We start from the raw sequence: 22,126 nt of genomic DNA, 5'->3' as shown, positions 1-22,126 counted from the left end.
ACCTCAGTGAAATGCTTCACATCTATCCCAGTCATGGCTTAAGGGACCAGAGGTGGCGTTCATGCCACAGCTCCAGAACATACAAGTTCTAAATCTTGGTGGCATCCACATTGTGCTACTTCTGCAGACTTGCAGAGAGAAGAGCTGTGGAGGCTTAACAGCCTCCAACTAGATTTCAAAGTATATAGTAAAAAACCTGGGGGACCAGGCAGAGATTTGTCACAAGAACAGAGCCTCTTGCAGAGAGCCTGCAATAGAGCAATGCTAAATGGAAATGTGGTGTTGAAGCTGCTGCAGAAAGTCCCCACCAGGGCAATGCCTAGTGGAGCCTTAGAGGCAAAATTGCTACTGGGCCCAAAGAACTGTGGAGTCATTGGCAGCATAGAATGCCCATCTGGGAGAGCTTCAGGCTCTGGATTTGGACCCACATAAGCAGCCACATGTGCTGTCTCCAGCAAAGCCATAGGTGCAGGGCTGCCCAAAGCCTCGGAAGCCCAATGCCCACACCAGTGTGAACAAGATGTGGGAGGGACATGGAGTAAGGAGATATTCACCACCTTTAAGATTTAATGTCTGCCCTTTGGTTTATGAACTTGCTTGAGCCTTGTTACCGTTCTTTAGGACTATTTCTTACTTTTCAAATAATAATATACCCCTATTGTGTCTGGAAAGTAGATGACTTGCTTTGATTTCAAAGACTCACAGATAAGATTCTGAACTTTGGACTTTTGAGTTGTAGCTGGAATAAGTTAAGCATTTGAGTCCGTGGCGTTGAAATGAATGTATTTTTTATATAACAAGAACATGAGTTATGGGAGGCCAGTGGCAGAATGCTATGGTTTAAATATTTGTCCCTTCTAAAACTCATGTTGAAATTTAATTCCAAATGTGGCAATATTGACAAGTGGAGCCTTTAAGAGTTGACTGGATCATAAAGGCAGAGCCCATTTATAAATTAGCAGATTAATGAATTAATGGGTTAAGGGATTAATGGGTTATCATGGGAGTAGGACTGGTAGCTTTATAAGGAGAAGAGAGATCTGAGAAAACATACCCTTCCCCTTCATCATGTGATGCCCTGAACCACCTCAAAACACTGAAAAGAGTCCCCATCTGCAAAAAGGTTCACACAAGATGTAGTCCCCCACCCTTGGACTTCTTAGCCTTCATAACTAAAATAAATTTCTTTTCTTTATAAATCACTCAGTTTCAGGTATTCTGTTATTAGCAACAGAAAACAGACTATTACAGTAATCCTCATTTTTCCTTTAAAAATCCTGGTCTTTCTTTACCTTCCTAAATACACATGAGCATATTCCCATTGCAATGCCCACTCATGAATAAATATCCTTTACTTTTAGAGAGTTTCTTGCTCTGTCTGTTATTTAGGTTTGAGATGACCTATCACTTTCAATATCTCTTGGTAATTTTGAGATGTTTTATACCACGATTGCCAGACTTTCTTTTTATACTCTCAATTTCTAGTACAACCACATGTAGATTCGCTCTTCAAGTCTTCTTGTCTTTAGCCAGAAAAGCAATAAATATTTGTCATGTGCAATAAATTGGGTTTGTCTTTACATAGCATACTAATATGCTTTTTTTAAGGTATCACAACAGTTTATTTTATTTAATGTAAAATATGAGGCCATGAAATGCCAAAACATAAGTTCACAATCAGAAATATGCAATTTTTATATATGTCACAGTGAGACTATATTGATATTTTTAGTATGAATGCTCCACATTCATTACTGTATGCAGAGGCTCTGATAAGTTGTATTGGTATTTTTATGAAAAATACAATACTAGATTCACACTTGTATGTACTGAGTTTAAAAAGATGGAAACGCATTTGATGACTCCGTGGGGCTCAGAAAACAAACCCAGATATATGGCACTTTGGCTTGCTGATTGCTGATTGCTTTTAACTACAGGAGGAGCAAGGTCTCCCTTACCTTCTCCTTGTCCCTCTTCTTCCCCTGAAAAGCAGGGAAGAGCTCTCTCTGCCTAGAAACATCTGCCAGAGCTCTTACCTTCATAGAAACATCCTCATTTTCCCTCTCCCTGGAATGTCATCAACAGTACAGATTAATAGTATCACAGGAGAAGAGATTGAAAGTTTGTACTTTGCCTAAATATTCTTGTCAAAGTTCCTTCTTGAGATAACTTTCAATACTCAAGGGATTTTTATCTACATAACAAGACACCATTTGTTTGCCATACATTTTCTTCCTTCACCCTCCTATTGCTTGTTGTCAACTCTCTCCAGAAGCACCAAGCCCTTATTCCAATACTATAAGAAAGTTATTAGGGTCTTATATTTTGTAAGACTCCTTTGAGTATACACTTCATAAATTTGCATGCTTTTTCTCCTATTAATCTGTCTACTGTATGTAAGTTTATTCCAGAGACTCAAATGATCAAACCTTTAGTGAGAATGGAAAAGTTTAAAACTCCCCTATAGATCTATCAACACCATCAATACCAACTACATATCTGCCTCAGGGTTGCTGCTTCTCAAACTATAATATTAATCAATAAAACCATAACTATGAAGCTGAAGACACTGTGCTAATAGCTAGAATACAACACAAAGAAAATACACATAGTTTTTGTAATCATGAAGCAATTTAGTGAAGCATAGGATAAAAAAAATCAAAAACCACACACACACACACACACACACACACACACACACACACACACACATAAATGATTAAGAAAAAACCCTAAGAAACAATAACAGCAAAAAGAAGCAAAACATAATCCCACTTAATTGTAGTAAGTACTCAAAGAAAATGATAGTAAGATGTAAAACAGAATATTGGGGGTGAGTATTCTTTTATCTAGATCAGACAGTGAGGATCCCTTTGGAAGTAGGTGACTAATAAATTAAGAGTAAAAATTGAATAAAGAGAAGGATCAAGCACTACGAAGAAACAAGGAGGGTGCTTTCCAGAGGGAAGATATATCATATGTAATTTTCTTCTGCTAGGACAATGTGAGTGTATTCATGAACCAAAACTAAGCTGAGAAAAATGTAGGAAAAATGAGTGAGATCAGTATTAAAGTTTGAAAGGCTGTATCCAGAATTTTGATATTTTTTTTCAAGTAGTTGTAAGGAGTCTGGGTTCTATTAGTATTGTAATGTGATGTCACTTAAGCAGGGATTAAAACAGTCTAATTTATGTTCTTAGAGATCACCTTAGCTACTGTGAGCAAATAGATTTTATGCCAAATATTTCCATTTAGAGATTTAAAAACATCATTGATTTTATTGATTTTTGTCATCAGTGTTCTTATTGTCAATAAAGTTAATAATTTACAATGAAACCTGTAACTATTTTCCATGGTATCAATAATATTTCAATTTTATCAATAATATTTTCAATTTTCATTAAAGTAAGGACACTCAAAGTTTTTGATTTGTTTTTAATTAATTCCTTCATAAAATGCCACTTAACCCAAAAGACAAAAGCAAAATATCATTTCTCAATAACACTGTTTCTCCTCTTAGGAGATTGTATGGCTACTCTCATTATAGAATATTCTCAGTAGATATTACTTACTTTTTTTTTTTTTGAGACAGCGTCTAGCTCTGTCACCCAGGCTAGAGTGCCATGGCATCAGCCTATGTTACAGCACCCTCAAACTTCTGGGCTCACGAGATCATCCTGCCTCAGCCTTCTGAATTGCTGGGATTGCTGATGTGCATGACCACGCCAGCTAATTTTTTCTAATTTTAGTTGCTCGGCTAATTTTTTTTCTATATATTTAGTAGAAATGGGGTTCTTGCTCTTACCCAGGTTGATCTTGATCTCCTCAGCTCAAGCAATCCTCCTGCCTTGGCTTCCCGGAGTGTTAGGATTACAGGTATAAACCACCATGCCTGGCTACTTCTTATTTTTTTTAATAGTACTTTTCCCTTTTAAAAGTTCCTTTTTTAGTCTTGGGGTAATATTTAATTATGATTTAATTATAAATAGTATTTTTCTTAACAAAAAGGTATCAATTTTGTATACTTTGATCATTATGTTGCACCTCCATCAAGATACTAACCCTAAATAAGTCAAAACCCATAAATAGCCACCTTAATTTGGAAGCTGACATTATTTGCATCTAATTCAAATACCTCTAAATAATTAGATATAAATGGATTGGTAGAACTCTAGATAAATAGATATGGCCAATAAAATGACAGGACTTTGCCAATTATCAGATTGAAATAATGAGCATAGTCCAATTTAATGTAAATATTCAAAGGCCAGTCAGTAAGCAATAATCAACGAACCCAAGGATCTGTGTAATAGAAATGTTAAAAATGAATTGTTTGCTTTAATATACGTTAGCAGTAATAGTACTTTCAGGTTTCAGTCTGAAGTATCAGTTCTTGGTGCACCTGTGGCCAAAGAATGATCATATATGCCAAAGGTAAGGCAAGCATCAAAATGAGGTTTATTGAGGCAAGAAAGATAGGATTATAGGGCAAGAACATGATACAGATTTACAAAGCATGTTTCAATAAATAAATAAATAATAAAAAGCATGATTTATATGCCACAAATGACGACCAGACCCACAGTCACAGCAAAGAGAGAAGACATACAAAGGGTATGGTTAATGTCTGTCTCCTGTTTTATAGAGGCCAGATTGTGACCTCCCTGTGCCTTAGACATAATGGTCACCATGGAACCATTATGATTGGACAGTTGGAGGAAGTTGGCCTGTCCTACCACACATGCAGGTTGTTCTAGGCCAATTTCTAGACTCTATGGTATTTATGGTGCTTGGCCCAGGGGCCAGAGAGTCCTCTGCATTCTTTTGCAGCTGGCACGCTGAGTTCTGATTGGCAGAGTCATGGGATATTCCCTCCTCCCTCAGGTATGGGAAGGATTAGGTTGGAGGAGGACCAAGATGCCTCTAGAAGACCCAGAATCCCTCTCTATATAAAAATTCTACCACCAGCATCATCACTAATATGAAGAGTACCAGTAGCATCAGGAGGAGAGAGAGGATAAAGTAGGAAAAGAAGAGGAAAATGAGAATGAATAGGAATAATAGCAACAGAGAGTTGTTAATTGTAGTCATAATTCAAGTAAAATGTAGGCACAAATAGAATTCTAGCAAAAAGTCATAGCTTATTGGTCTTAAGTAGTTTGGATACTATATGGGTAATTTCTTTAATTCCTTCTATTGACTTCACTTTGGTTTCATCAATCTGGATAATTCAAAATAAGTATTGCTAAGAAGAATTGCCCTGGTCACTTGTAAATTCAGTCAGAATTACTCTCAGTGACAGCCTCAGTGGTTTCATTCAGGTTGGAGGCAGTGAAGTTTAAATGAGTGATTAATTCATTAAAAATTATATCATGGAATACAGTAGCAGGTCGAGTACATTTCTCACCTATAAAACTAATTAATCTGAACTAGATTTGTCTTGTAAACATTGAGTCATAAAACAGAATTGACTTATAGAATTAAAGCAGATGGTATTCTTGTTTGCCTAATGATCTTTTTAGTGTAGTGACTTATTAATAGAGGACTATGAAACATAACTACAACAGAACTTTGCTGTGTTTAGACAAAGTGATATGGAGACATGTATAAATTATCTTAGTTCAGCTGAATAGACCCTCTTTCACTAGAGATATTAGGTAACCATAAGCATAATTTTTTTCTTTGCATTAACTGGGTAAATGTTATATAAAGATGCAGGGTTATTTAAGCAAATAGATGATCTCCTCATTTTGTAGGGTTTGTCCAAGAAATTACACACTGTTGTTCAAAATATTAAATTCCTGGCTTAAAACTAAACAAATATCAATATAGCAATCATAGAGGGTTTTTTTTAATATTCATTATGGTCTGTCAAAATCTAATTTTATGTTTAGTTTTCTTTGATTCACCTGGCATTAATTTGAGAGTTAGCCTAGCAATTTTCATATTGATTTTCCTAATCAAAATGAAAGCATATTTTTATAGTGCTTTCCTGTTCTTGCTTTTGTTGCTAAAAATCACAACACTTTAATTAAATCTTTGTGTTAATGGGTTTAGGACTAGTTGCCACCTTAATAAATCAGAACTACCAAATCTGTTCAGTTTACTCAAACTGCAATCAATGCTAATTTCCTTTTGGTTCAGCAACTTCATTTACTTTTGTATTGGAAGTTCAATTATTTGCAATTGCAGTTGCAATGTATTAAGATAAATGTGATATAGCATCTAAATTGTAACTTACAGAAACTCAATTTTTATTATTTTGTGCAATGGAAGCTATTTAGAAAATAATCTTAGAAAATTTAAGTGTAAATGTTATTAATTCAAATATTAGTATACCTTGTCTAGAAATTATTCATGTAAATAGATGCTCATACATTCACTGGAAAGACATACATATTTAGCACTAAAACAGGAAAATTACCTAGCAAAATTTGAAGTAGTTAAAAGCCATTAAATGACTCTTGCATACCATGAGTATTGTTAACATAAATGTTATTCTATACCCCCTTTCAAATAAATTATTTCTCAGTATTTTAGATTTTAAACAACAGTTACAGTTATAGGATAGTAACCAAATTTATAATTTTCCACAATTGTGTGGAATTGATTCACAGGTCTACTAGATCTCTAAAATAAATTTCACCTTCACCTTTTGTATCCAGAAGAATTAGCATTTTTTACTTTCCACATTTGTTATTATCAGAAGAATGCTTATACATAAGAATTTTAAAATTACACTTTTTTAAAATAATAAAAATGATATGTAATAAGGGTATCAAAAAATTTAAGTTCCACTGTAGTAAATATTTTGAAGGTTGCATATATATTTACCATTATAAAGCATATTATTCAAGAGAAGCAAATGTTCATATATATTCTGAACAGCTTTATTCTTAAAATGAGGTATATTTTCTTGCAGAAGGAGTAAAAAAGATATACTGGTCATATCTTTAAAATTATTGAAATCTTTTTTTTCTTTATAATGTGTGCTTAATGTTCTGATGAAATTTTTCAAGAACTCCTAGAATAATTTGAGCTTTCTTTTATAGGAAGGATAACTTTTCAAATTATTTTCCCTTATAATTTCTCTTTATTTCTTATATTTCTAAGGAAAAAAATTAATCTCTTGAGATTTTGGTTTAAAAAATATAAAATTTGGGGTTTTGTTAAGAAACCAGATCTTTGATGTAAGAATTACAGCCAACTCTGAAAGTAATGCTTGAGAAGATTTTTAATATGCTCTGAAGCTCTGGATTTTCTTGTAATATTTTCATGTTCATTTTAACATCTTCAAGCTTTTTTTACTTTTAAATTTTAAAAAGTTTAACCAAGCTTTCATATTCAATTATTCACAACTCTAACTCTATGAGCAATAATTCACAACTCTAATCCTGCCAAATTTCTATTTCCAGTACATTAAATAGTTAAATTAATAAATATATGACCTCAAATATGTGTAAATATGAACTCTTAATTTGTATTCCAATTCTTTTCTAAAAGACCTACTATATCTGGCATTGAATTAAAGGTCAGAGAACTTAAAAAAGAAAATTACTAATAGTGACTTTTTAAGGAAATAGTAACATTTGAGCACTTCGCTGGTCAACTGAAGGTTCATGGTAAATTATAATTTATGCACTTATCTTAGAAGTCTACCTTGGATTCTGTTGAAATGCAAATTAATGTGAAAAACATTTGTCGTACTTCATCTAATGTTAAAAAAATTCGCTGAGATGTTTATTTACCTTCAAGCTAGTTTTTAACACAATCTCATTTCAGAAAGTTTTTTTAAAATGACATTTAAAAATCTGGATATGACAGAGTTCTCAGTGTTTGTTATTAGTCAGTTTTTAAATTTAATATTTATAGGTAATTAAGATATTTATTTTATTAATCTTAATATTTTCAGAATGCAGAAAAAGTTATTTTTATGTATAAAAGGCATTTTTTAAAATCTCTGGACATTTTATAAACACTCAACCAAAAGATAAGCTTATTTTATTTTGAAGAAAATGCCCATTGATAATTATCTAAGAGATTATGATTACACTTGAAAATATTCAGCAAGATAGCTGAATGTTATGTAAAGCATAAATGAAGAATGCCCATGGCTAATTAAATTGCATTTCTTGACAAAACAGAATGTATGCCAGTCAGATATGAGGCTCTTACTCTATTTCCCTGCTAAGCATTTAAGACTTAGAAAAAAATAAAGGAATAAGTTGGGGTTAGCATTATTATAGATGTGAACCACATCACTAGGAGATAATACCATATTATTTTTCTGGAATGACAATGAGAACATTCACCTTAAGAGGCTCCTTTTGATGCAGTATTTAAAATCGCAAGTGAGAGATGTGTTAGGAATAAAATAAAACCACGGGTGGTGTTTTGGTTTTCAAGTCCTTAATACTTCAAATAGAAAGAGTGAATTAACAGATGAAATAGAGAATCTGTATGAAGTCTGTAATAAACTGTTCAAATATTTAATTTGTTTAGATCTTATTATTAATAACAACAAAACACTGTATTACAATAACAAGCAGGATTCAAACAATTGCTAGCTAGTGAATCATCATTTGCCTGCTATTATTTTAATTTGGGTTTTGTATTTTAGAATGGGCAAACTGTTTTGTTTTTTTTGTTTTTGTTTTTTTTTAGAATTTACCAGTAAACACACTTGTTTAAAATATTTTTTCTCCCACTTTCTTTAGACTGCTTTTTATTTTTTAAATCCATCAAGCCTTTCCCTCCAGGGTAAAACTTAACTATAAAAGGGATTATTTTTGTTTCTATTTTCCTCACTATATATAAGCTAATGTAGCTTCAGTAGCTAATAAGCACTGTAAGTTCACATGGCTTCCAAAAAGTATCTCACAGTTAATAACCTGTTTAGTATAGTGGCTGGCAGGGATTGCAAGTTTGACATTTTCAACACAACTGCTAAAGAGCTAAAGTCAAGTTACTGCACTACTGATGCTTAGAAATTATTAAAGTATACCCAATTCTAGGCTGATTATCTTAGTGAGTGATGAGAATACTGTTAATTATTTTGTTTTTGTTTTTTCCTGGAAAACTGCAATGATGTAGAATGCTAGGGATAAATAAAAGCAATAAAGAAAATCTTTGGAGAACCAGAAAAAATTAAAATCTTTCTTAAAGAAATAAAATTAATATAAACCTAAAAAGTATGAACATAAAAGTTATAATAATGAAGTTCTCGGTAACTGTTTAAAAGATTGTAAAATTTATCAATAAAAAGCATACACTTGAGGGCTCTTTTTCATGAATGGATAACAGGTGAATGCTTTTTGTGATTCCAATCATTATTAAAATCAGGAACATTATGATTTATTAAGACTTTTGTTTTGTAAACTTACAAAAATGTGTCCTCTGTGACAACGATTAAAACTTTAAAGATTATTTTTCACTATGTTTCAGTAATATAATGACTGAAAACTTATGAAAGTACTATGTCTTTGTTAAAACATCTAAGCAATTTACAACACTTGATTATCATCTAGCTTGTGATCCTTCAGCAAGATGTTAAACCAAATATTTTGAATAATTAAACAAATCTAATGTGTGTGCTTTTGTGTCTATTAATAATTTAACTATGTGACATATATTTAAATAAGAACAGGTAATACAAAATATATATCATTGGTAATTTTTTGAGTAGTTGTGTTTTTGATTCTTCTGGAAACAAAAACCATGGCAAAGATCCAGTACAGGAGAGGTGGAATAAATTATAAAGAGGAGCTTTTGGGCCAAAGGAAAGCACTTGTTATTTCCAAAAAGGGTAACTTTAATGGAGTTTGAACACATTGTTGTTATATGGAATTTAGAGACAGTGCTGTCAAATATTCGTATTTTTCAAAGAGAATAGGAATTTGGGTTCAATATTAAGTTTCTTAAGAGTTAAATGTAAGCAACAAATTTAAATGTTTTTGTACATTTGGTGAAAACTGAGAATTTGTGAAGTTTCCATGTGACATGCATGCCTATAGTTTTTCATCTCAAGGTATTAGTACAAGAGAGACAAAAAGTTTCTGTGCTGAAGTTATTTGTTGATGCATACAATTTATTTGACATTTTAAATTCTTTGTCATGTTCAAAACCTGTTTTTTAGTTTTCTGAGACTTGCAAAACTCACTTTTTTTCCTTAAAGGTTTTATAGCCCTTGAGTGAAACATCGCCTAACTATCTATAATGGTGTCATAAATTACACATAGGGTGGTTTGAGAGTTTAGAAGATATCCTACCTGTTTAGTAGACACTGAAAATGTCTCTATAGAAGAGGAGCATTTGAACTTGAATATTCTCTTCTAGTTTAACTAAACATTTAGTTTTAACTGATACTATTGTACAGAATTGAAATAAATGATACAATGCTAAAGATATCTGAAGGAAGATTCATAGTTTTCTTATTTAGTTGGTGTTAAGACTATTAGAACATGAATATTTATGAATTGTTATTTTGAGGTATCCTAGTTTGAGCACTGATTATTCTATTAAGCCCTTATACTCATTCAAATTTCTCACATGCTGCTTCTATTTACTAAATGTTATCCTGTCCTCACAAGTTCTAATGAATTTTTAATTGTGAAGTGATGATATGGCTTTCTGCTAACACTCAAAAGCCATCCATCATCAAATATATTTTACAGACCGATTCTCTTCAGCTCCTGATCACCTGAAGCTTACCTACTCCTTTGACAACTTATCATTTGACTTGTTTAAAATAAAACAAGAAATACGTTATTTAGCTTTTGGATTCCTTCCTTATTATGGTTACTTAAATTGCAATTTCTCATTTACATACAGTAACAGCTTAATTGGATTGTTATCTTAGTTTCTCCTGGGAAATCCTCTCTGCATACAAAACTCTGCATTTTAGACTCACCCATGTTCATCCTGTTTATTTGCAAACATATATCTATTTATTATTCATTGAAAAACTGCCTGTTCATATTTTTGCATATTTTCATCTTTTAAGCTAAGAGAATCTTTGCAAATAATTTAAATATGTTTAAGATTCTATCACTTTCCCAATTAAAAAAAGTCTTGTTAACTTACCTAAAAGATATCATAAGGTTAGTTATGAATATAATTTTCCCACTTCTACATTTGAACAGTCTGATTTATAAATGAGTATAGCTAGCAGTGAAAACTACTTTGAGAATAAGAAAATATATGTGCTGTATAACTAGGGTCAAAGTTTTCTTTTTATTAGTACAGTGTTTTGGATCACATGACTTTCAGATTTTAATTTAGAACATTATTATAGGAAAAGAAAAAAAGGATGATTTATGAAAAGGTAAAAGGTGAGGAAAATATTAAAATGAGAATGGTTTCAGGGCATTGAAAAAGGCATAAGTAGACATTCCAAAATTCAATAAATTGCTCTACATCTTGGAGTTAGATGACTTGAACTTTTAATGTAAATTTCAGTTTCAATGAATACTTATTCCTTAGAAATAATTTCAATTAAAATTAATAACTTTTCGTGTAATCTTTAACTCTAAGAATGTATTGAGTTTCAAGCATAGAACTAGAGTATAAAAGAGAATTTTTCTGCGTTTACATGGATATTTATGAATCTCTTACTTTGTTTAGATGTGACCCTTATTCAAGGACTGCACTAGAGCCAGGACATACTGCACAGAGCAATAACTCTCCGAAAATAGGTACACACAGAATTAGATAAGAAAGAAACAGTCTCACCTTTTTATTTTATCTTTATTTTAAATTCTTGCTTCAAAACCTATCCTGTGGATGTCAAACCACTGTTTTCCAATAAAAGCTTCTTCATGAATTGAAACCATGGCCCATCCTGGATAATCATTTACAACCTCCAGACCAAAAACAGACTTTCGATTTGGTGGCTTCTTAGTCTCTATAATTCCTCACCCATATGCCAAAGTGCTGGAAATTCTAACAATCCAATATCCATTTCACTGGTATAAAGCTTTCCCTACTGTTAGGAAGCAAAATAAGCCCCATCAGTCATTAGCTTTAATGCCAGTTCCTACAGCTTGAGTTATGATTTCCCAAACATGTGTCAGATTCACTGTAATTTCAAAGAATATTGAAAACATTAAACCAGTAGAAAAGAATATATTCTAGTATTTTAGAAAACGTAGCTTTGAAGGGATAATTATGTATTTGAATTTTGACTACTAGGTCTCCTATGTATATGTAATTTACTTCTGTAACCATCAATGATCCATCTGTAAAATCAGGACAGCTACACTACCTTGCATGGGCATCCTGCAACTGAAATGAAACAAATACCCATCACAGGGTCTGTCCCAAATCAATGGTATCTCTGATTATTGATATTGAATGAAAAGGTTAAGCCATGTAGGCTGAATGGCAGATGTGCAGAGGTGGAGGGAGGTATGAAAATAGGGAAGGAAACTGCTAAACCTAAAAAGTGAAACAGGCAGTAGATAACATTAGAGAGTCATTTCTATGTCCTTTACCACCTTTGATATTTTATTGCACTACAAATGTAAATCTATCATTTTCTGATATACTCTAGCAAGGTATCTTTTCTCACTTTATAAAAAGCAATCCTGTCTTAAATGTTGAACCTTTCATAAGTATTTGTAAGATAAAAGAATGAAGAGAGAAGACATATTACTAATTTCCCCAGTATGTTCTCAGAGATAATGAAGGCTGAATGCCACATGAACAAATTATTTCAGAGATGTATTTGTGTAGTTTTTATACCATTGATTGTGAATGTCCCAGAAATTTCTGTGTATTAATAAAGCTAGTAATTGACTTTCAGAGAGAAGGAGAGAAAAGCTATTGGCTTTTTGGCTACAAATACAGTATACAAGGTAGGAAACTAATTTTTGGATTTGCACAATTCTATTTCTGACAAGCTAGATTTGCTAGTGAGTTTTATAAAGTTCCTACACTTTAATAACTCAGTAGCTTACAGAGTGGTTAAGAGCGATAATGTTAGAATATACATGTTATAGAGCTGTATATATAATAAACACTTAATAAAATAGCTACTATTAACACTGAGTGCTTACACCATGCCAATTATGTTTTAATTATGCTTACATGGGGAATAGCTCATTCGATCACCTGTCAATCCTAAGAAGCAATCTTTACAATTATACCTGGTTTTCAGATTAAGATATTATGGCACAGGTAGATAAGATACCTTGCCTAAGATCAAAACGATAGGAAGGAATGGACAAAGGATTCAAATCTGGGCAATCCACCTTCAGAGTTTGTGTTCTTAACACTAGCAATATACCTTTTATTACTCATTAAGTCATAAGGATTTATTAAATCATAGTTACTAATGTTTACTTTATTTCCATGCTATTTTTATCTAACTAATTGAAGTTTTATTACTGCTGATATGTGTCAGTTTCAGAAACAAGGTAATATATGCTTACTTGATTTTTCTGCATAATATATGGCCTAGGATAAAAGTCAGGATACAAAGAAATGTTCTACTTTTCGTATTTATTTGATATTTAAGTGCGTGGTATGTTTCTGTGGTAAAATGTTAATAAAATAAAATTACCATATATTTTTAAGTTTAAATATTCATTAAATTTATAAATTTTAAAATAAATAACCAAAATATAAATACTCAAAATACTTTGTGTTGTTAGTATCTGAGGATCAAAATATGAGCAAATAGATTATTTTGAATTGAATATATCAATAGATACTTTGAATTCTCCATTGAAGTAGATTGTCCATAGAATTCATAGGTCCTTTAATCATGTATCAATGGCTTACCAGGTAGTTAGTTCTCCATTGTTTTCATCTTCCAGTAAAACAACTAGGTGTGGCTTCTGCCCATCATTCTAGTAAAAGTAATTTCATATCTAAATTATAAGAGAATTCCTATAATTTATAATTTCTAAATTATAGAGAATTCTTAGTTATTATTCTATTTAACCACTGAGAACACTTAAACAGGATGTGCTTTGCTTCACTAAAGTTTCTCATTTGGAGTCAATCTATTAATTTCCCTAGCCACTTTCAGAATCTGTTGCCATTATATCTTCTACCTTGATATATCTTGTTTAATCAGAGCCAAGCCCTTGGTTATTTTCTCTACTCATAGTCTCTCTCTCTAGGAAGACTTTCTTCTAGGCCTATGAATCAGTTGTTACCTCTCTGCCAAAAACACATTCACTGAGTTTCAGAAAAGGCTGTTGAAGATCTTATATAATATTTCTATTTGGCTATCTTAAAAATACTGAATAATCACGGCAAAAACCAATCTCCTGATTTTTTTTTAGTTGAGTTATTGCAAAAACAGGCCTAAGGGATTTGGGAACAGGTAGTCTATTGGGAGGTGACTTCAGGAAGCAAAGTGAAGTCCTGGAGAGACTGAGATGAGGAAGAAAAGACATGTGTGTATTATTGAGCTAGTTCTGCAGGAAGTCCCTGGGCTCAGTTTCTGGTGATCCTATAAAGAATTCTGCAGAATGTATCAGAATATTCCCAGTGAAGGATGAGGTATTAAAAAAGGAATAGAAAGAGATTTCTGAAATGAAGTTATATTTTTTTCTTTTTTAAAAAAATAAAACATAAAAAATATTAAGGAGTAAACGTCAGCTATTTTGTAATCAGGCTGGCCTATTAAGGATGTATTTTTTTTCTTGGGTAATTTCTTCTTGTGTCTCCATAGAGGCTAAGTCTCCTTTCAATCTTAAAAATGTACCTTGTGAAAATTTACTTCTCCACAAATTGGATAATAATGTGCTTGTCCTAAATGACTGTGATAAATGCTCATCATTTTTTCTTTTGTAAAAACATGATTTTCATAGCAGATTGGCCAGTGAATGATGAAATGTTGTATGATCCTTTACATCATGTAATACATTGCTAATGCTTTTATCATGAGAGGCAGACACTATGTTGCTATGTCTTCCTTTTGTAAATCCATTAATAAATTACAAATTAAAGTGTTGTATTTATTTAGAAATCAAAAACTGTTTCTTAAAGCTACTTTTTGGTTCATCATTTCTCTAGAAAAAAATGCTGCTCCAAAAAACAAACAAGTAAACATAGCCTTCTCCGAGGTAATTCTTACTGATGCTAATCCCTCAAGGCATGATTTGAATGCCAAAATAAGCATCATTAAAAAAATTGTCAAGTATTCTATTACTAAAGCTGAAACATAAAAAATATCTGATGCAACTTGATTCAAATTTTATTAAGATGAATTAGGGCAAATGTGATGATTTTTACTTTTGTTTGACATTTTAATCATAGCACTGACTTAAAATAAAAGTAAAGATAAATACCTTTAACTTAAGATGAGGGAGGAAATTCAGTATATTAAAATTGCATCAAAAAACTATGGAAAGGAGCTTTTAAGCTATATCTTCATAACTTTCTCTCAACCAATATCACATTTCATTGGGTGCTTGACATACTCTTGATGAAATTAAAACAAACCCAAAATAAACAGTCCATGCAGATTTATAGTTTCTTACCTCTCCTCTGCTATTATACATTATCATAATATAAGATACAGAGAAGTGTTATTCTTGATAAAGAAATGTAACAAGTGTGTATTCAATCAAGCAAAATATAGAATTAGTAGAATGTTTCCAAAATAAGATGAGTAGTTTCATAATGTAATATTTACATGTATGGCATTTTTAGATTTCTACGTCTAGGCTATTTTTCTATGGTGTTCTAATAGACTATTTTCTATTAGTAAAACTTTGCAAAACAAGACACAAAATATGAATTTTTATATATTATTAGTACGGATAGATAGTATTATATTAATAGAAGTGAGGTATTTGATCATTATTGGCCACACATTTTAACTGTTACTTTTTCCCTCTACATCTTTTTCCAGTGAAGTGTGACCTTGACCAAACAAGATGATTATAGTTATAGAATCAGAATAGTTAGGTGTTACGGTTCAATTTTTTTTTTTTTTTTTTTTTTGCCCCTTTCAAAATTCACATTGAAATTGAATCCCTGATGCAGGAGCATTGGGAGGTGTAGCCTTTGGGAGGTGATGAGTCATGATGCCCTCATGAATGGGATTAAGTGTCTTCATAAAAGGGTTTGATGAAAGCAGTTTGCCACTTTTGCCATTTTGCCCCCCTGCCTTCTGCTGAGTAAGGACACAGTGTTCCTCCCCTCCTGGGGACACAGTGGTTCAAGGAACCAACCAGAAAGCAGATACCAGACCCTCACCAGGCAACAAGCCCGCTTGGACCTTGAATTAGACTTGCCAACCTCTATAACTGTGAGAAACAAATTTATATTTTTTATAAATTACTCAGTCTCAGGTATTTTGTTATAGCAGCACAAAACAGAGACAGAAAGACTTGTAGCTTTGTGGAAAAGGCAAGGAGACATACACCTAAGCTTACCTCTATTCTAGGCATATCTGAACATGTGTTCCTAATGAAAAACTATGACAACCTGGAAATGTGTAGCTAAAACCTCCATTCAAGGAAAAATATGCTGTTCGGTGTCAGGAGTATACTTAGCTAATGGGTTCCGATTGCCATGTGTTCAGGATTTGCTTCAGCTTTAGAGCTATGGCCATGCGCTTACCTAACAGCCCTCAGGACTGCTAGATCTGCCTATTTATTCCTAGGATAGTATTTTCTTAATGGTAAGATTAGCTGTAAAACTGTGTTGAATTGACTAAGATGTTTTCAGATATTTTTCATCATCTGTGGTACTCTATGTCAATCCTTTTCCCCATCTCTTTCTTTTCAAAGGTGTTATATTTTCATTACATTCTGAAGACTTATCCTAACCAATACCTCATTTTTCTTTTGACCTCCCCAACCCACCAGGTACTTTGAAACCTGTGTTAACATCTTTCTCCCAAAGGACAAGGACCCAACTGACACAAAAGCATCGCTTTTCCCATCCTTGAAACATTTTAACAATATATGTCAAGTGTGTGCTGTCACAAAATTACACAAAAATTCTACAAATAGTTGTGGTAAAAATTCTGTTAAACAACTTGTGGTTTCAGGTTTGACATACAAATAGTTTGGAAGTCATCACATTCATGCAAGAAAAACCTAGGCAACCTGAAAAGCAACTTTTCTTGGACCCACAAGAGAACTTAGTTTGCAGAGCAAGCCACCTCTCTGAAATCTGGAGAAAAAGAATAATACAGAGAATCATGGCTCAGATGAGCTTACCTGGAATAGAAGCCACTGGAATGAGAAACTGGAAAAAACATATGAATGGTCATTTTCATAAATTGCTGGAAGCTAAATGTGGAACAACATGGGAGTAAGAATTGCTGGGGGATGTTGTCTTAGAGTGTCCAACTCTTTCATGGATTTTGCTTCCAGGAACTCTATCAGGTTTGCACAGTGAATGTCCAGAAGAGGTTCTCTTATAGTTTCAGCAGGGAGAGAAGAGTAATCATTGTTATATGCATGTATGCAGCCTTAACATAACAAAGACATCCTTTCCACGGAGGAAGTCTTCACTAAAGTCTTACTTCACAACCATGGGATAAGGGCTGTCACTCCATCCTCTAATCTTCCTGTCTCACCAAAGGGAGAGTAAGCTGTTCCAAAAGAAGCATGCTTGAAAATCACAAGTTAGAGAAAAAAGACCACTAAGAGTCCAGATATAATTGATTTTAAAACGTCTTCTCTCTTCCACACTTTACCACCTCTACAATAGGGCTCCAGTGTAATAATAGTGGATTAGAAGTGAAAGAACTGCAAGTCATAGACTCTCTCTGATGAAAAGTACTAAAAGAATCCCAAAGCGAAAAGGTAAGACAAAAAAAAATACTCTAGAATTTTAAGCCTCTGACATTTATAGCTATAAAAGACATTAAACTGAGGTCCAGCTCCTACTCAGATTAACATAAATACTCATAATAAAGATTTATTTACTTATTCTCTTCCATACAACATATCTGGCTTTCAATGCAAAATTACAAGGCACATAAAAAGGCAAGAATGTTACCAACTTATATTCTGCTAGCAATATGTTGGATGCCTGGTTCCCAAATTGTTTAATAAAACTGCATATTATACGTCTTAATTGTTATCAGTTTAATAGCCAAAAAATTACATCCTTTTAGTATCTAAGTTTTTATTTCTTGCATTATCAATAATTTGAAATTAGCTTTGATGTTTTTATTAGCTATTCACAACCCTATAGTTGAAATTCAGTTCATCTCCTTTACAAAATTTACTTTTGTTTTCTAACTTTCTCTTTTTTATTTATTTGGAAGCTTTTTCTTCTATATACTAGTAATGGTCTGGTTTTTTTTAAGTTAATTATCAACTCCAATGGTAGTGAAGATGTGGAGAAACCAGAACTCTTATACTTTGTTGGTGGGAGCCTAAGATGACACAACCTCCTTGGAAAGATTTTTAGCAATTTATTATAAAAATTAAATGCCAAGCATACAACCTATAAATTCTACTTCTAAGTGTTTACCCTTGAGAAATGAAAACATATGTACACATAAAGAATATTCATTATAATTTATTTATAATAACCTCAAACTGGCAACAACACAAGTGTCTATCAATAGGTATGCTATTGTCTCAATACATGTGTCTCTCCAAAATTCATATGTTGAGATCGTCTCCCCCCAAGATGATGGTATTAGGAGCTGGGGGATTTGGGAAATAAGGACAGAGACCTTATGAATGGAATTATTACCTGTCTTAGTCCCTTTGAGCTGCTCTAACAAAATACCACAGAGTAGAGGGCTTATAAACAATAAACATTTATGTCTCACAGTTCTGGAGGCTGACAAGTCCAAGATCAAGGTGCCAGCAAATTCAGTGTCTGGTGAAGCCCTGTTTCCTCATAGACAGCACCTTCCACTGCATCCTTATGGGATAGAAAGGGCGAGCAAACTCCCTTGTATCTATTTTATATGGGCACTGATCTCATTCATGAGAGCTAAATCCTTATGATGTAATCATGTCCCAAATGCCCTACCTTCTAATACTGTTATCTTGAGAATTAGGATTTCAAGGTATAAATTTGGGGGGGGATGCAAACAATTGTAACAATATCAGTGCCATTGTAATAGAGGCACAAAAGAGCTTTGTTTCCCTTTTTATGGAGGACTTAGTGAAAAGGCTCTGTCAATGAATTAGAAATTAGGCCTTTGCCAGAAGAAATATGAACTCTGCCTTGATCTTGGACTTGGTAGCCTCTAGAACTATGAGAAATAAATTTTCATTTTTTGTAAGCTACTCAGTTTATAGTATTTTGTAATAGAGAGCAAGTGGACTTACACAAGGTGAACTGATAAATGAATTGAAGCGTATTTATACAATGGAACTATTCACTGATTTAAAAATTCCTTGTGATCCAAACAAAAAGCTAGATGAGTATACATGGTTATTAAAATAGATACAGAAAAATAACATTTGAAAAATCTAAAACACATTCACAGTTTAGAAAAACAAAAAATAAAACCTCTCAATAAACTAGGAAGACAAGTTAATTCTTTCAACTTGATAAAGAACATCTCCCAGAAAAACTGCAGTTAACAGCAGACCTTGTTTGACTGTTTCCCTGTAAGACTGGATACATGGGATCGAGATTCTCTCCTACTTCTCCCATTCAACATTTTGATGGAGCTTTAAGCCAATATAATAAGTTATAAAAGGTTATTAAAGGCAAATAGACTAAAAAAGAAAGAATAAAAATTATATTATTCACAACATATTTTATGTAGTTTAAAATCATTTACAAATAAGCAACTTATAAAAAATATGTTATAAAGGAGTTTAGCAATATTACAGGCTATGACATTAATATAAAATATAAATTGGATTTCTATATATAAGTAAAAAAATCAAAACATGAAACTAAGAAATCAATTTGATTCACAATAACATAAAAATACTTAGGAGTAATTTTATCAATAGAACAAAAAAGGTGTAGGGCTCACACACCAAAAACTATAAAAGATTACTGAGAGAAATTAAATATCTCTAAATAAATGAAGAGATATATCATACTCATTGATTGGAATAATAAATGTTAACAATGTTGCAATTCTACCCAAAATAATCTACAGATTCAACAAAATTCCTATCAAAATCCTACCAGTCTTATTTTGTAAATCAACAAGCTGATCATAACATTTATTTAAAAAGGTAAAGGACTAGAATAGCTATAACAATAGTGAAAAATAAGAACCAAAAAAGGACTGACCAATTTCAAACCTTACTATAAACTATGGTAATTAATAAAGCACAAATTGTTATAAACATAGGCATATATCTTAATAGAATAGAAGAGAAAATACACCTTCACATTTATGGTCAACTGATTTTTGATAAAAAATGCTTTTCAGTGGAAAAGGAATCATGTTTTCAACACTGCTGGAACAATTACATACCTAAATGTAAAACCCATATACATCATACATATATACATATACACATAAATGAGGTGAACTTATATCCTTACCAGAAGTTATGCCAAATAAAGGAAGTCCCACGAAACCAAACTTCAGAATGGGTAATAGACCTATTTGTAAGAAGTAATATAATTATAAGACTGATAGAGAAAAATATATAACAGATATTTTTGACCTTTACTTAGGTAAAGATTTCTTATGTATGAAACCAGCTGTGTGATTTATAATAGACAACATTGAAAAATTTAACTTAATCAAATTAAAAATTGACTTCTTATTTGGAGGCTCAATTCTGGAAGAAATCATTCGGGTTGTTGGTATAATTCATTTCTGTAAGGCTGTAGGCCTGACCACTGACAGTCACTACTCTTTCCCTTCTCACTAAAAGTAAGCACTATGCTGGCTTCTAATACCACAGAATAGCTTGTAAAGATTTTTACTTGATATAAATGCTATATATAATCAGTACTTTTAAATCTGAATTGTTTCTTCAATTTATTGCTATATGAGACTCATCCTTGATATCCAGGAACATAAATTTGTTATTTTACCTTGTTGTAAGGTATTTAGTATATGTATATATCACTTATTTATACATCCTACTATTGAGCATTTGGGTTTCAGATTGCTACTACTATAAACAATGTTATACATATACATATAGTATATGTCTCTTAGAGCAAATGTGTCCCTATTTCTAATAGAGCAGGAAATGGAGGTGTCATATTTAAAAAAAAAAAAAAGCAGTAATGGACATTGGAAACTAAGAATGGGAGAGGGTGGGAAGGGAATGAGGTACAAAAAAATCTACCTATTGAGTACAACATATACTCTTCTGGTGACAGATACACTGAAAGCTTTAATTTCAACATGATACAATTTATCCATGTAAAAAAAAAACACATGAACAGCCTATATTTTTGAAATAAATTTAAAAATTTCTTTCATAATTTTAATTCTAGCAGATACTTTAAAAGAGTTTACTAAAATCTGTTTAACTAATTTACATTTCCACAAGCAGTATATGAGGGCTTCTCATTATGATTTCAATTTTTAATTTTCTGAAGACTAAAAAAGTAAAGCATCTTTTCATATGCTTACAATCCATGTATATATTTTAGCAAATCATCTCCTTACTTTTTCACTAACTGATACAAGACATTCAAGGACTGTCAGGTGGTCCCTGGGCCACATTTTATGTGCAAGCATTCTAGGGGACAAGTGACCTCAAATGCTAAGTTCTCTTCTCTCTTCTGTTCTCTCAGGTATTGACTCCATCATTCTTCACTGTTTTGAAATTTCTCTGATGCTGTCAAAGAGAGGTATTTATAGTCTGCCAGGTTTTTCTAATTCTTCTCAGTAGGAATGTGTTAGTCCTATTTGCCTAGACCTCCTTTAATAGAAATAGAACACACAATTCACTTTTCAAGAGTGTCAAGTATTTTTGTTATTTCTAGAATCAATTGTCGAAGTCTACAATTTTTACTTATTAACTTGTGTGACTTGACAGGGAAGAAAAATATATTTGAGATTTTTTTTTAATCTCCAAGTTTCAGAATTCTGTGCCTAATGCCACCCCTGCTATATTCACAAAAAAATAATGTTTTTCCATCATTTTAATTTGTATAATTTTTGTTAATTCCTTAGAGAAAGATAAATTAAAGCAGATTTAATTTATTAAGATGTAAATTTCTTCAATATTTAATGTAGGAATTTAGATGG

General features: G+C 32.3%; 1 long non-coding RNA gene across 1 annotated transcript; it reads left to right on the top strand.

Moving 5' to 3' along the window:
• The first annotated feature begins 16,116 nt into the window (after window positions 1–16,116).
• Window positions 16,117–21,800, top strand: LOC105882828 (uncharacterized). The gene is made up of 4 exons (XR_012920590.1): window positions 16,117–16,267; window positions 16,830–17,558; window positions 17,683–17,777; window positions 21,670–21,800. It is a non-coding gene; the product is annotated as an uncharacterized LOC105882828 (long non-coding RNA).
• Window positions 21,801–22,126: the final 326 nt, after the last annotated feature.

The sequence above is a fragment of the Microcebus murinus genome, chromosome 1, assembly GCF_040939455.1.
Source record: "Microcebus murinus isolate Inina chromosome 1, M.murinus_Inina_mat1.0, whole genome shotgun sequence".
Classification (NCBI taxonomy): domain Eukaryota; kingdom Metazoa; phylum Chordata; class Mammalia; order Primates; family Cheirogaleidae; genus Microcebus; species Microcebus murinus.
This window is presented reverse-complemented; position numbering and strand designations above follow the sequence as displayed.